Here is a 15459-nt window from a genome sequence, read left to right as displayed (position 1 = left end):
TGCATGATCACTAAGGCAAAGTGACTACAATGGTGCTCCTGGAGCTGTTTCGGGAGGCAGGAGAGGGCAAGGCTAGCTCTCTCCTCCCTGTGCTATCTGGTCTATCTCTATCTAGGTCTGAACCCTTTGCATGGGTGCCCCGGGGGTTTATATAGGCCTACCCCCCGGGGGTACAATAGTAATCCGGCTGGGCGCGGGTCCCAGCCGTCTGTCTCTCAGGCCGCCGTCCTCCCCGCCGGCTTCTGGGCCCGCCGACTGGTGGGTCCCGCGGACATGCTTGATACTGTAGCGGCACTCCTGATGACGCAGGCTCGGTCATTGGGTCGTGGCAACAGTGCCGCCATCTATCGGGCGATCACTGTCGCCATTCCCCATCCTATCTGGTTAATGGCTCGTGGGGCCCTGGGGAGGAGTCGGCCGACTCCAGGGAGGCCGACTCCCACAGGTCCGTCTTCGGGGCGCTCAGGCCGCCTTCGGCCCACCCACTGATAGGCGGCCGCGTCGCCTTCGGGTCGTACATGCCGGCGTCATGGGCACAGTGTGCTGCGCACTATGGATGAGGTCAAGGCAGGCATGGCTACAGTGCCGTGCCTCGACGGAGATCTTCCAGCGATATGGCTCACTGTAGCCATGCCGGCCCTTCGTAAGCAGGGGGGACGGCCATGCCGTGACCGTATCCCGCATCGTACTTCGATATGAGGGAGGAGTCATGGGCCGACTCTCCATAGTCGGCCTCTCTGGAGGTCGCCAGCTCGGAGTCGGCTTATCTTGGAGTCGCCGTCTGGGACTCGTCTTGTCTTGGAGTCGCTCCTGGGACTCGGCTTGAGGGGCGCGGCCTACCCCGAGGTCTTGAAAGGTCCTGGCACTCGGGTTAGCCTACCCGTGGCCCATTACTCCGACAGTCCGGATTCCCGACCCCTCCAAGCCGGACACCCGTGGAGGGGAGGATGTTTCCCAAGCCCTGAACCTAAAGTCAGGCAGCAGGCCTGATTCATAGAATAATGTCCAAGAAAGCAAGCTTCCGAATTCAGAAATTTCTTGGCCCCTGAATCTTATATCGGGCTAGGTTCTGGATTTAAATCCACCCGCCCACCCAACTATAAGGGATCTATCCCAAATACGGCAAGAGCTCGGGGAAACAGTACACCACTATTGGGCCAGATTCCTCCTGGTTATGACCAGGATAAAGGACTGCCGTGAGAAAGAAGCAATTTCATTCTTCTATAACAACTGCACGGACATCGGAATCCTTAATGCCATAAGTCGCCGCGAAATTACACGCTTCGCCGACTTGACATCCATAGTACAAAAGTACTGTGCGATAGAAAGCGTTCGGAAAACAGAAACTAAATTCTGGGACAATCCGGCCCTGAATACAATACGAGTTCGAAACAAAAGGGCGCATTATCGCCAGGCACCTGAGCCAAACAGCGAAAAACAAAAACCCTCTATAGGGTATGGGACCGTACTGGAGGGATGGATCAATGGACCCTGTAAAATTCATAGTTCAGGGGAAGTCACACCAACTCACAGCCTTAGAGCATGTTGGATACTCCGGCAGGTGGCCAGTAGTGGCGAGGAGCTTCTAACTCCAGAATCCGCAGAGCACCACCCCAGAAACGCCAGTACAATGTCGACAGTCTTCGAGACTTTCGCATCAAACAATACGAGGAAATGAACGCTCCACGGCCTTACCAAAGTCTACCAAGTAGCAACAATAAACCCATGGAGTGACACGGCTACTACCTTTAATGCCAGTGATGAACCTAAATTCCGGACAGCCCGAGCACCAGCCGCATTGGTCCTCAGTCCGATAGTGGACGGCTTCTGACTTACAAAGGTACTCATGGATGGCGGCAGCGGACTTAACCTCATCTACGAGGAAACCCTGCGAAAAATGCAAATACACTGGAGCCACATTGAGCGAAGCAACACAACCTTTAGAGGAATAATACCAAGCCGGGAAGCGTGCTGTTCAGGGAAAATCACACTGGATCTGGTGTTCGGCACGCCGGATAATTACAGATCCGAGGAGGTCACATTTCAAGTGGCCCCGTTCAGCAGTGGATACCACGCCCTGTTAGGGCGAGAAGCATTTACAATTTTTCAAGCCATACCCCATTACGGGTACATGAAGCTCAAAATGCCCGGACCCAACGGAATCATCACTCTTGCTAGTGATCCGGACACAGCGCTCCGCGCCGAAAACAAGATAGCCGCACTGGCCCTGGAGGCATTATCCGAAGCCCTAGCGGCCGAGGAACTAACTGCGTTGCGCTTCACGGTGGACAGGGATGATGTGATACTAGATAAGAGATCCAAGTCCACCTGTTTTAAACCAGCGGACGAAATAGTCAAATTCCATGTCCATCCAACGGACCCCACAAAAATGGCCTCCATCGGGGCACAACTAAAACCCGATGTAGATGCCGCACTCAGAGAATTCCTGCGAGAAAATTGGGACATTTTCGCCTGGAACCCTTTAGACATGCCAGGAATCCCATGCAGGCTGGCCGAGCACAGCCTGAACATCCTAAAAGGGTTTAAGCCCATTAAGCAGGCTCTTCGGCGTTTCTTCGAACCCAAGAGACAAGCCATGGGAGAGGAGCTAGCAAAACTGCTGGAAGCCGGATTCATCAGAGATATAAAACATCTGGACTGGCTAGCAAACCTGGTGATGGTACCAAAGAAGGAAAAATCCTGGCGCCTATGTGTCGATTTCAAAGACCTAAATAAGGCCTGCCCAAAGGATCCCTTTCCCCTCCCCCGAATTGATCAAATCATCGACACCACTGCAGGACAGGACTCATTGTGTTTCCTTGATGCATACTCTGGCTACCACCAAATCAAGATAGCAGAGTCAGACCAAGCCGCAACGACATTCATCACCCCATACGGCACATTCTGCTTCAACACGATGCCCTTCGGGCTCAAAAACGCCGGCGCAACATATCAGCGCATGATTCAGACATGTCTGGCCAACCAGATCGGCAAAACAGTTGAAGCGTACGTAGATGACATGGTCGTCAAAACCAAACACATCGATACTCTAGTAGACGACTTGAGGCTCACATTCGACAATCTCCGAGCATATGACATTAAGCTCAACCCAGAAAAATGCGTTTTCGGCGTACCAGCCGGAAAGCTCTTGGGCTTCATCGTATCCGGTAGAGGAATTGAAGCAAACCCAGCCAAGATCCGAGCTCTGTCTCAATTGGATACCCCAAAAGACTTCAAACAAATACAAAAATTGACAGGATGCCTGGTGGCTCTAAGCCGCTTCATCTCCCACTTAGGAGAAGAGGCATTACCCCTTTATCGCCTCCTGCGGTGCACTGAACACTTCGAGTGGACGGATGCCGCCACGGCCGAACTCGAAGAAATCAAAGACATACTGGGAACAAATCCGGTCCTAGCCGCGCCCAACACAAGCGAACCAATGCTATTATACATCGCGGGAACCCATCAAGTTGTAAGCGTGGTGCTCGTTGTCGAACGAGAAACGGATGGACACAAGTTCCCTCTCCAAAAACCAGTTTACTACGTGTCCACTGTCCTAACTCCATAAAAGTCACGGTACCCGCATTATCAAAAGATAGCATACGCGGTGTTCATGGCATCCCGGAAACTACAACACTATTTTCAAGTGTGTTCAATAACAGTGGCATCCGAAGTACCTCTTAATGATATTATAAACAACCGCGACACAACGGGCCGGATTGCCAAATGGGCCATTGAGCTCCTCCTGTTCGACATAACTTACAAGCCAAGGCGAGCTATTAAGTCGCAGGTTTTGGTTGACTTCATCGCCGAATGGACTGAAGCCGAGCTCCCTAAAGAGTACGGTGCATATTCCAACTGGATCATGCACTTCGACGGCTCCAAAATGTTGGCTGGCCTGGGGGCTGGCATCGTTCTGACGTCCCCAACCGGAGATACAGTCCAATACGTACTTCAGATAATGTACACGGACTCCAACAACGCGGCCAAATACGTACTTAGTGCAGCGATGCGTCGGTTGCCAATTATTCGCTAACCAAAGCCACATGCCGCCTACCGCCCTACAAACCATACCCATTACCTGGCCTTTTGCAGTCTGGGGGCTTGACATGGTTGTACCCCTTAAAGGAGGAACCCACAAGCAAAAATATCTACTAGTCATGGTGGACAAATTCACCAAATGGATAGAGGCCAAGCCTGTAAAGACGGCCGAATCCGGACTGGTTATAGACTTCATATCCGGGTTTGTACACTGTTACGGCGTCCCCCACAGCATCATAACTGACAATGGCACAAACTTCACAGCCGACGAAGTTAAACTCTGGTGCAAAAACATGGGCATTAAGCTCGACTACGCTTCAGTCTATCACCCTCAAACCAACGGTCAAGTCGAGCGAGCCAACGGTCTCATTATGAGCAGCATCAAACCCAGACTAGTGCGATCCCTCAAGGAATCTAACACGCACTGGGTAGAGGAGCTTGACTCCGTACTCTGGGGGCTACGGACCACGCCGAATCGCACTACCGGATTCACACCATTTTTTATGGTATAAGGTGCAGAGGCAGTACTGCCATGCGACATAATTCATGACTCACCTCGAGTGCGCATGTACGAAGAAAGAGAAGCCGAGCTCGATCGGCAGGACAGCTTGGACGCATTGGAGGAGGAGCGCGACGTGGCAAAAGCCCGTTCCGCATTCTATCAACAACAGGCTCGAAGATATCAAAGCATAGAAGTACGGGCCAAAACTTATAACGTTGGCGAACTAGTTCTACGCCTGCCGGACAAGAAAAAGGACAAACTAAAGCCCAAATGGGAGGGTCCCTTCATAATCGACCAAGTACTGACTGGTGGAGCGTACCGTCTGCAAAAAGCATCGGACAACCGACTCGATCCGAACCCATGGAACGCAGCACGCCTACGAAGATTCTACACCTAGGGCCGGACTCCGTGTTCGTCTCCTTCCTCTGTCCCTTTGTTATTTTTATTTTTCATTAGCTGTCCGGCATTTCTATCCTTCTCACTACATTTTTTTTTCTCCCAAGCCCTTAGGGGCTTGCCTACGCATTGTTCGCACATACTTGACGCGCCATCCGCGCTCATCATACCTGGGGGCTTCTTTATCAGAAGTTTATATAAACGGGCCTCATGCCCAAAACATGTGTGACACTTACGCATGAACCTTTTATACACCATTATATGCATCGATATGACTTAAGTTTTGGCCAAGCTGGGTTGCCTGGCTCCTGTGCTTACCCCCACGTTCCCGTTTGTTCGGCTAGGTGGAAAAGGGAGGACCTCTGTGATTGTTACTGCCGGGTCAGCCGGATGTGTACCTCAGACTGGGTGAAGCCAAAAGCTAGCGTTCTTAAGGGAATAATTGGTCGGTGAACTAAAAGATGATTTTTCTTGTTTATCTATCTGCCCCCAGATGCTTTTCTGCTCTTTTTAGCAGTTCGGACATGCACTTTAGGGCATGCCTCCCAGGGAAAGGAACTCCTAACGGAACTATTCTCCCTGGAAGATGTTTCTTACTAACCATGTAATATAACATAACTAGTTGGGCACTTTTCTGCTAAAGCAATTATGACCCCTACGCCTTGTCTCCATGCATGCCCCAGTTCTTACATAATCGAGAGGGTATTCGGACACACTCCGGACTATAGGGTCCAGAGGTCGAAGCGAAAAGGTCCGCAATGACAAACGATCTACAATCCGGCTAGAAGGCATTTTTCATGTTATTTTAAATTACAGAGTCAATCCGACTCGGTATATTCTTCTTCAATACCATCCAACAGGCGGTCTAATTTACAGTCCTGTTGAGAATACTTTGCAGCCAGCTCTACCTGGCCATATACTAAGCTGACTGGGATCTCCTTTCCGTCATGACCCATAGGGCCGACCTCGGCCATGTGGTTCGGGTTAGCCTTCGTGTATCGAGTCTTCACCATGGCCCAGGCCTCCCTGGCACCTTGACGGGAGGCCGATATCTTCCACAACTAGAAGCGTTGCCGCACTCCCTCCAGCTTCTTTGCAAGCTCCCCAAGGCCTTCTGGCATGGAGAGTGATGGCCACATAGCCTGGACGATGCCCTGCATTGCCTGCCGAACTCATTCGTGCAGTTGCAACAGCTCGGGAAGAAGGTCCCCCGTTGAACCGGGCATTTCCTCCACAGGACGACCTGTGAGCAGACCTATAGACATAGCTCTATCAATCGACTTCCTCGCCAAATTCTTTTTTCAAAGATTCGTTCAAGCACTTACTAAAAATGCCGCGTCAAAGTCGCCGATTCTCCTTTACGGAAGCAGACAGCTGAATACGAACATCCTTTAGTTCCTCGCCCAGCTGGGTATTGGCATCTTGAAGTTTGTTCTTCTCTTGCCTCACCCTCGTCAGCACGCTCTCGCCAGCCTTCAGTTGGCGTAGGAGTTGTTGCTTGTCCGGATTTACTCTGACCCCATCTGCACTATTCTCGTCAGAGTTGCACACATGCCGCACTTCACAACGGAATTATCTTTCGAAGCGTATATTACCTGAGGGCGTCCCCTTGGCATTATCTGAAGTGGCCAGTGCGGCCTCGAGTTGGGCCTTGCACTCTTCAAGCTCCTAGGAAAGTTGCGTGTTCTTCTTTGTAAGACACTGCATAGCACATGATCCTTAAAACATTTATCTTCACTGTTTCAAGTCTCGGGGGCTACTAACATATATAACCTTCAATTTTACTCACCTGTATGCCTTTTACATACTGCTCTGTGGCTCTGGCTAGACCATTTTGAGCGGCACGGAGATACACATCTCCTGTATTAAAGGCGTCCAACGCCTCTGGGGAAAAACATGCGTCACAAAGAACAGTCCGACGACGCCTGTGGTTCATGGCACTCTCCACCTCGAATTGGTGGCAGATAGCCCGTCTGCATCCTCTGTCGGAGGAACGCCCGAGGCGTGCCCCATGTCTGCCTCCGCTTCCGGACCCGACCTTGAACCCTGGCCGGTGGATATAGTCCGGTGGGCTCTCTTCTTTCTAAGAAAAGCATGAGCATTAGTATGATTTGAGGGCATAAACCCTAGGCGTTAAATTCGAATGCCTTACCGTTGCGCCGGAATCTCGATCTGGTCTGCACTTCTTTTTGGCCCGCCTGGCTTCAGCGGCCCTTGTTGGCTGCCCACCGCGGGCTCGGCCTTCTGCCTCAAGGATTTACCCTGCGAAACGAAACGCTATTAATTCACGGCATTCAAGATAAAGCATGGATGGATCTCCTTGAAAATACTGGGACTTCAGTCTCGTTTACCTTTGAGGCTGGAAGTAGTCCGGGATAGTCGGCCGTAATGGCCACTAAGGTGTTGTCCTTACTCAATTGATGAAACACCCCATCAATTAACTCCACACATAAGTCTGGGTCCTCTTGGGAGTCTGGATCGAGGGACCGTTCCGGGTCCTTGGGTTGTGGAGGAGGGCTGTTTATCTCCTTCAAAGTCTGGCGTAGCTCCTGCGTTAACATTGCTAGACTAAGTACTCAACTATGGGAATTTCGAAAGCGGGTAGGCAAGTGAAAATGTTCGCTCACTCAACTTTGAGGATTGTACATGGAGATTTCGTCCTCCGTGTTGGCACGGAGGAATTCCTCTTCTTCTCCCTTGTACAAAGCGGATAAGATTCTCATTAAAGTGGCGGCCGAATCTGGCCCCTTACGACCGCACCGGGTGGCGTCGTCCTCCCCGTTGAAATCCCACATGGGGTGGCCTCTGTATTGAAGCGGCGGCACCCCTCGCGTAATGCATATGGCCATGACCTTGATCATGGTCAGTTTGGAATGAGCCAACAACCTTATCCGGCTCATCAGGTAAAGGATGTCCCTGTCAGTTTCCCTCTGAGGGTTCCGCGGGCGCCAGCTCAGGCGCTTCTTCAACGGAGCATTATTGAAATTAGGGAGGCCGATCCGTACAGGGCCCGACAGGGGGACGTCATCTATATAGAACCACTCTGAGGGCCAGTCCTCGGACGTCCTCTTTGGGGTACCGGATAGATATCCGGTCCCAGCGATGCACCATAGTTCGGCTCTTCCCACTTGATAAATAGACCCCTCCTAAGAATGGGGCATGAGGCAAAACAACCTCTTCCACAGCACGAAATGGGCCTCAACACCCAAGAACAGCTCGCAGAGGGCCACGAAGCTTGCGATATGCAGTATGGAGGAAGGTGTGAGGTTGTGTAGCTGGAGGCCGTAGAACTCCAGTAGCCCTCGGAGAAACGGATGAATTGGAAATCCGAGTCCTCTTATTGAATAAGGGGCTAGGCATACCCGCTCTCCTTGAGAGGGATTGGGGACGCTCTCCGCCTGCTCTCCGCCGCTATAGGTGGCAATCCCGGCTTGAACTGGGACCATATATGCTGGGGGGAGGAGCCCCTTGGACTGAAGCACTACTAGCTTGCTATGCGGGACGGAACACCACCCCCAATCTCCGGGCCGAGGGCTGGAGAGGCGAGAGGAGGAGCTACACTGACCGACCATGGTGGAATGGATCCCCATCGAAGGCACTCTGATGAAGACTCACGGAGGGATGATGGTGTGAATAGGATCTAAATCCCCGTCTCTTTTATGGGCGGCTCATTAACACAACTGGGGGGTAAATGAAAAAAAACCCGGCTTTTCGCGTTCGTTTGACATGTGGAAGATGGTCATTATGGGGCACAGAAGCCGAGGAGAGCAGTACGCACTAGAAGCCGGACACTATTCGACGGGTACAGGGAATTTGGAGAAGAACCCGCCTTGCAATGCCGAAGACAAACTTGCGCGCCGGACTTATCGTCATTGAAGCCTGGTTCAGGGGCTACTGAGGGAGTCCTGGATTAGGGGGTGTCCGGATGGGCGGACTATGACCTTTGGTCGGACTCCCGGACTATGAAGATACAAGATTGAAGACTCCGTCCCGTGTCCGGATGGGACTTTCCTTGGCGTGGAAGGCAAGCTTGGCGACACGATATGAAGATCTCCTCCCATTGTAACCGACTTTGTGTAACCCTATCCCTCTCCGGTGTCTATATAAACAGGAGAGTTTTAGTCCGTAGGACGAACAACAATCATACCATAGGCTAGCTTCTAGGGTTTAGCCTCTCTGATCTCGTGGTAGATCCACTCTTGTACTACCCATATCATCAATATTAATCAAGCAGGAGTAGGGTTTTACCTCCATCGAGAGGGCCCGAACCTGGGTAAAAACATCTTGTCCCTTGTCTCCTGTTATCATCCGCCTAGACGCACAGTTCGGGACCCCCTATCCGAGATCCGCCGGTTTTGACACCGACAGCGAGCTCTAGGCTAGTCCTTTTTTCAGACGCATTAAACCTATCTCTGGGACTTCTCGCACGCACCATCGTGCCACCCACAAAAACTTGTACTCTGAGTTTAGTAGTACATTATACAGGAAGAGAGGAAGTGCACGGACGCACTTGTCCTCTCACACATGCGTCTGTTTTTTCTCGAAAAGGAGGATGATGACCCCCAGCCTCTGCATCTGGGAGTCACACACGCATCTGTAGCTACAAATTGTAGTGTTCTCAACCATCCATTTGGCTCTATCATGGATGTACCTATATACTAAAAACATGTCTAGATACATCTATATTTTGACAAATGGAAGGCATGTATTGTGGAACGGAGGGAGTGCTTGTCATCAAAATGGATAAAAAGGGATGTATCTAGAACTAAAATACGTCTACATACATCTCCTTTTATCCATTTTGATGACAAGTAGTACATCTTACCCAAAGGAACTTTATATCCAACAGACACAAAATATTTGTTTGACTGTTGGAAATTATTGATCTGATGTCGAAGTAATTGCTGCATCGCCACCAAAACCCACCATTTCTTAAGCTAAAGTAGACCAAGGTAATCCCTATATTAGCATATTACTAAGATAACAGAAGGCACTATCGAAACATTTAGGATGTGAGCTTGTCAATCTAAATGTGGAGGGACACAAGCTTAGCCCCGGCCAGCAGCTTGGGCGGAACTTTCAAGAAGGTCAGCTCCTGCACGTCGACGTCGCCGGGATCCTTGCTGCTTGTCACCACCATTTCCACCTCGACAGCGTCGGTCGTGCCTTTGGGCTCCCACGGCGGGCCGTTCTCCCACAGCTCAGTCCAGTAGTGCGGCAGTGGGGACGCCCTCGCCCTGATGCAGACGACCGACACGACAATAGGCGCGCCGAAGTCGAGCACGCCGCCGACCAAGAAAAACGCGCGGGGGTCCTCCTCCGCAAACAGCAAGAGTCGTGGCTCCGATAGTGGCACTTGCAGCTAGAGCACCTTGCCGTATTGGATTCTGTGCATGGCCATGGGATGCGCATTGCTGATGTGGTGGTAGAGCGCCGGCGGCGGGCCTTCGTAGCTGTCATAGCCCTAGAATACCTGAGTGAAATAGTTGCAACTGCACTCATGCATCATGTCTAAAATTCTGAAAGTTGAATTGAGGTTTATTGAAACCCTCAGAAATCAGTTCAAAAATAACCAACTGTAAAATCTTCTCAAATGAGTCCAAGAAAATGTTCCTGTTATTCTGTCAAAATATTGGCATGAGGAAAAATTCAAACCAATATTTTTGGAGTGACTGAAATATTTATTTTGGGACTTTTGAATTAAATCAATGACATATTTGAGTTGGATTTATTTCTATTATATAAGAAATAAAGCTCAAACATTTTTGTAAGTTGCATGTGACCTTGGGCTAGTCCTGAGATCACATAATAATTTACAGAAAGTTTCTAAAAATGATTTGATGTTCTAAATCAAATCAAAACAAAATAACAATAATAGAAAATGAAAATAAAAGAGAGAGAGAGAGTTAGTACCTGGCCTCACCCGTGCAGCCCACCTAGCCGGCCCAGCTGGCGGTCCAGCCATCTGGCCCAGTCCACCACCGCAACCCCTCTGTCGTCTTCCTCCTGTGCCAGGAGGAGAAGTAGCTGCGTGCGGCATGCATAGCAACCCGCGGCCACCTCCTACTTCTGACGATGCCCGGGACGACTCTAGACGATGCCACGCACTCCCTGGACCGCTCTCACTCTCTCCCGTGCTTCTCCCCTTCTCTGCTCTCTCTCCCCCTCGCCCCCGAGCAGCCCCGTTGCCGCCGTCCACCGCTCACATAACCACCGGCCTCCCCTATGCCCCTAGACACGCCCCTGAGATCCGAGAAGACTCCCTCGTCCTCTCCACCGAGTCACACCACGCCGGGTGCCTGAGAACGCCGCCACCACTGTCGTCTTCAACTCCGGTCTCCGAGATCACCGGCAATGCCCTGACGTCGTCCGACCTTCCCCGAGCCCACTAAGACACGTGCTGCAACCGCTGTGAGCTCACGGACCGATTCCCCCTCCTCCCCTGCTCGCGCTCATACTCTAGCTCCGTTCCCCACCTCCGCCGAAACTTGCCACCGCCGCGAATGTCGCCGTCGTCGTTACGGTGGGTCAACGCCGTGTATGAGCACCTGGTCGAGTTCCTACTGCCCCGTAGCCTTTGCATGTGCTCTTCATTCACTCTAAATCAAGCTCCAGCCCCGCGCCCGTGCTGGCCCGAACTCTGGCCACCGCCGCGAGCTTGCCTCTGGCGAGCTCGGGCCACCTCAGCCCCTGCCGCTTGCACAAATGGATGCGGGCGAGTCCCAGCTCCGCGTAGATGCCCTCATCCGCCCCTTTGGTCGCCGGATATGCAAACCCGAACGTCTCCGTCGTCTCTGGCTTTGCCAGCGACGAGCCACGGGTGAACTCCGGTGGGTTGAACCCGGTTGACCGGGGTTTGACTGGCCTGAGCCTATGATAGGTGGGCCCATGCCCCCTGTTTGTTTAGCATTAGCATTTATTTAGTGTTAACTAATTTAGTTAGTTAGATGTGACACTGACATGCAGGCCCCACGTGTCAGGTTTGACCTGGACCCACCCCAGTTGACTTGTGATGTCACACCGACGGCATGCTGATGCAGTATAGTTTTCTGGAATTAAAATAAATCAGAAGTGATTTATAAAATTTAGAAAATACCCCAAACTTCTAAAAATCATAGAAATTAAACTGTAACTCCAAATGAAATAAATTATATATGAAAAATGATCAGAAAAATCCAACCTATCCATTGTAGTAACATATGGAGTTTGAATTTGAACCTAGGGTTCAAACCAACTCCATTTAACTTGTTGCTAGTTGCATTAGCTCAAACCATAGCATATTGCCATGTCATGATCATGTATCATATTGTGCATTGCATTGATTGTGTTCTTTCTTGTTTGCCGGTGTTTGTCCCCGCTCGATAGACGTGGTTCCGACGATGAGTTCGATGATACCGAAGAAGAACTATACTATCTTCAGAAGTGCTAGGCAAGCAAAACCTCCTTGTTCATTCCGATACAATCCCACTCTCTCGCTCCTGCTCTCTTTTACTGCATTAGGATAACACCGATTCAACTGTTACATGCTACGATAGTTGAACCCCTTTTCCTCTGCATGACCTGTCATTGCCACAGTAAATAGATGAAACACACTAGCATGAGTAGGAGTTGTTTGAGCCCTGATGTGCCTACTCATTCATGTTTGTTTGTCATGCCTACTACTGCTTAGAGTTGAGTCAGGTCTGATTCATCGGGGATGAACTGGAGGTGTGTGAACATGTCCTACTGTGTGTGAGCTAAGTGCGTGAACACGATTTGGTAAAGGTAGCGGTGAGAGGCCATGTAGGAGTACATGGTGGGTTGTCTCATTGCAGCCGTCCTTAGGAACTGAGTTCTGTGTTTGTGATCCATGAACAGTTACTACCACACATTGGGCTCCGGGCACTCCAAGCTCTCTCGACTTATTAATCAACTCGATCTCTGTAAAGGAGTTGCAACTAGTTTCTGGTGTTTGTAGGTAGTGCTAGTAGTCTACCAAGTGGCACCCGGTACAGGTGGGCTTGGGACAGACTAGGCACAGTGGCCCGGTATACCAAGTGGCACCCGGATGGTGGGCTTGGGAACCCTGCACACATCATTTGGGGCCGTGAGCGACACCCCGGCCGGATCTCCTTGCGGATGGAACCCGAATAGGCGATAAACCTGGACGAGAGACTTGTGTGGTTAGTCAGGTCGTGGCCGACACCCTCGCTGGGCTTCCGCTTGAAGGTTGCCGAGTACATGTCGTGTAAATGGCGGTAAGTGGTGAGAGCGTGTGTGAAGAAGTACACCCCTGCAGGGTTAATATGATCTATTCGAATAGCCATGTCCACGGTAAAGGACTTCTGGGTTGCCTGTACAGTTCATAGACAAGTGAAAGTGGATACTCTAAAATACGCAAGATAAGCGTGAGTGCTATGGATGGCGCTCTCGTAGGGAGACGGGAGCTGATCCATAGTGGTGTATTGATATGGTGAATATGTGGACTCGTGTGCGCCACCTCAAAAGAGTTACTTGCGGTCGTAGTTCAGGATAGCCACCGAGTCAAAGCTGGCTTGCTGCACTCAAACCCCACCACCCCTTTGTTGATAATGATGCATATGTAGTTAGTTCTGATGTAAGTCTTGCTAGGTACATTTGTACTCACGTTGCTTAAATTATGTTTTTGCAGAGAGACTTCAGTCTCGCTAGTAGTTACACATGGACTTCGATGTTTAGCTTGTTACCTCAGCTACGATCTTGTGCCCTCGGCAGGATCTGGTAGATAGTCAGGCTTCTCAGCCTTTTTCATTTGTAGATGTCTGTACTCAGACATGTTAAGCTTCCGCTTGTGCATTGACTTGTGTGCTCTGAATGTTGGGTCATGAGACCCATGTTTGTAATATCTCGCTCCTCGGAGCCTATTGAATAAATACTTTGAGTCGTAGAGTTATGTTGTGATGTCATGTTGTATTTGCACATATCGAGCATATTGTGTGTATGATTTGAAATGCTTGATATGTGTGGGATCTGACTATCTAGTTGTTTATCCTTGGTAGCCTCTCTTACCGGGAAATGTCTCCTAGTGCTTCCACTGGCCGGCATGTGTCCTTCTTCGTTCCTGTTTCTGTCCCTTCGGGGAAATGTCACGCGGTGTCTACCGAAGTCCTGTTAGCCTGCTACAGCCCGGTTTACGGGAGTCCTGCTAGCCCAGTTGCTACAGCCCGGATTCACTCGCTGATGACCGACATGTTTGTTGTTGGGTCATGTATGTCTATCCCTGTAAGTTAGTGCCACATTGGGTTCATGACTAGCCATGTCAGCCCGGATTCTTTGTCATATGGATGCTAGCGACACTATCATATATGTGAGCCAAAAGGTGCAAACGGTCCCAGGCCGGGTAAGGCGTCACCCGTGGGAATACCGTGCATGAGGCCGCAAAGTGATATGAGGTGTTACATGCTAGATCGGTGTGGCATAGGATCAGGGTCCTGACAGCTTTGGTATCAGAGCTTGACTGCCTATAGGATTACCAAGCCAAACTGGTCGAAGTTGAGTCTAGAAATTCTTTAGTTATATAAGGGAATTGATTGTGGGATGGAACGTAAGGCTCTTTTACTCCTTTACCTCATGCCCTTCTGATCCGAGTCGTCCTATCTTTCCTACGAGGTTAAGGAACTAGGATTTCTCTTCTTTCTATCAGGATCACGTGTTACTAATCCATAGACCTGTATGATTGATGGTTTTAAGCTTGAGTTCAGCTCCTACTATCTTATGTATGTTCATAGTTGATCTCAGAACCTTGATATTATGATGATCGAGTGGTTATGCCACCATTTTTGTAGCATGTCTCAAATCTTTTTGAGCATTTACAGCCGTTATGTTGTCCGAGTCATCCCAGGTTTCTAAATAATCTGATGCATTTGCAAATCCCTTCTTTTCGTTCCGATGTCTTTTTAGGCCAAGTTAGTGTAACACCCTGGATACAACTTTCCATATTCGTAACTCCAACTCTTGCCTTTTCCGGAGATGCGATATTTCCTTCATGGTTGGGTGTTTGTCTTTGTTTTGAATTTTGTTCATGTCTTGCATTTCATCATCACATCATTCGCATTGCATCGGCACTCCGTTGCCGTCATGTTTTAAAACTCGTAGTCGTTCGTAGTTGCCGCGTTTCCCCCTTGCCTTCGTTGACCGATCCGAGTCTAACCGGGTTTTCGATTCCCTCTGGTCCGGCCATTTGACCCCTCCACTCTTTACTCAGCCCCCTCGCGTGCGCGCCCGAAACCTGCTACGAACACGAACCGCTCAGTCATCACCGTTGCATTCAAATCATCCCCTCTTTTCCCATATATATAGTCTACCCCTAGTCCATTTTAGACCAAACCCTATTTTCTAGGGATCCTTCCCTGTTCAGCCGCCGCCGCCGCCCACCTGGTCTCCTCCTCGTTTTCCCCACCGAGCCAATCACCTTCATCTGTTCGTCTTCTTCATGGACTCGTTCTTCTTCATAGCGGGATTTCAGGCAAGATGACCGTCACCTTGGATCTCACTACTATCAT

This window comes from Triticum aestivum, chromosome 1B, assembly GCF_018294505.1.
Source record: "Triticum aestivum cultivar Chinese Spring chromosome 1B, IWGSC CS RefSeq v2.1, whole genome shotgun sequence".
NCBI lineage: Eukaryota > Viridiplantae > Streptophyta > Magnoliopsida > Poales > Poaceae > Triticum > Triticum aestivum.
The sequence above is the reverse complement of the archived record's forward strand: the minus strand, read 5'-3'. Positions refer to the sequence as shown.